General features: G+C 60.0%; 1 protein-coding gene across 1 annotated transcript in view; it reads right to left on the bottom strand.

Moving 5' to 3' along the window:
• The window catches only part of LOC127751011 (juvenile hormone esterase-like), a 79,232-nt gene that overhangs the window by 2,652 nt on the left and 75,810 nt on the right, over nt 1-770 (bottom strand). The gene's annotated exons all lie outside the window — the stretch shown is intronic.

The following is a 770-nucleotide window of genomic DNA, read 5'->3' as shown; positions in this document are numbered from 1 at the left end:
CCCTCCCTCCCACCTTTTTCCCTCCTCACTCGGCGTTTTGACGTTGACTGTTGCCTTTTAGCACGCGCCGCGCGCCGCGGCAGCGCCGGCCGCCGGTCGCGCCACGGCAGAACTCTAGCCTCACATTTTAGACAATGTTATGGATCACTCACCTTTTTCTCGACGAACGCGCACTTGATGCAGTTGGGCTGAACAGGGGAGGTGGTGCGGATCTAGAACGCGGTTCTTCTGAAGCTGACGAACCCGGCCTGCTACTGCTTGCTGACGCTGTTGCAGGTGAAGTGACGGAGCCGTCTGGTTGGTCGCCGATTGCTGCCACCTCTGCGTCAACATCTGAGTCGTCAACTGCATCAGCTCCCATCTTCTCCAATCTTTTGGCCTCGGTGGCCGCTTTGACCGCCGCGTACTCCACTTTGTGCCAAACGCGCAGGTGGTCGAGTGGGTTTGTAGTACCTCCTCTCTTGCAAGATACTCTCTTCCGGCAGCCGGCGATGTTGCACATACACGCTTCCTTATCAGGGGGGGTGACTTCCAGACAGGAGCCGGGCGCGAAGCGACATACTTCACTGCAGACTCGGACATTTTGCATGCGACTTCGAACTTAACCTCAAACGCAACGAAAACAATGCCGCCGCAGTAAACAAAGATGAAACCGACTGCCGGCGCTGGCTCTGTGCGGTGCGGTGGCGTGGTGTGGCTGGCGCGCTGCTCGGGTCGGGCTTCGGGCTCGTACGCCCGCCCCCACCCCTCCTCGGCCTAGGCTCGGGGGG

Source organism: Frankliniella occidentalis, unplaced genomic scaffold, assembly GCF_000697945.3.
Source record: "Frankliniella occidentalis isolate FOCC.00 unplaced genomic scaffold, Focc_3.1 Scaffold308, whole genome shotgun sequence".
NCBI classification, from domain to species: Eukaryota; Metazoa; Arthropoda; class Insecta; order Thysanoptera; family Thripidae; genus Frankliniella; species Frankliniella occidentalis.
The sequence above is the reverse complement of the archived record's forward strand: the minus strand, read 5'-3'. Positions and strand labels throughout refer to the sequence as shown.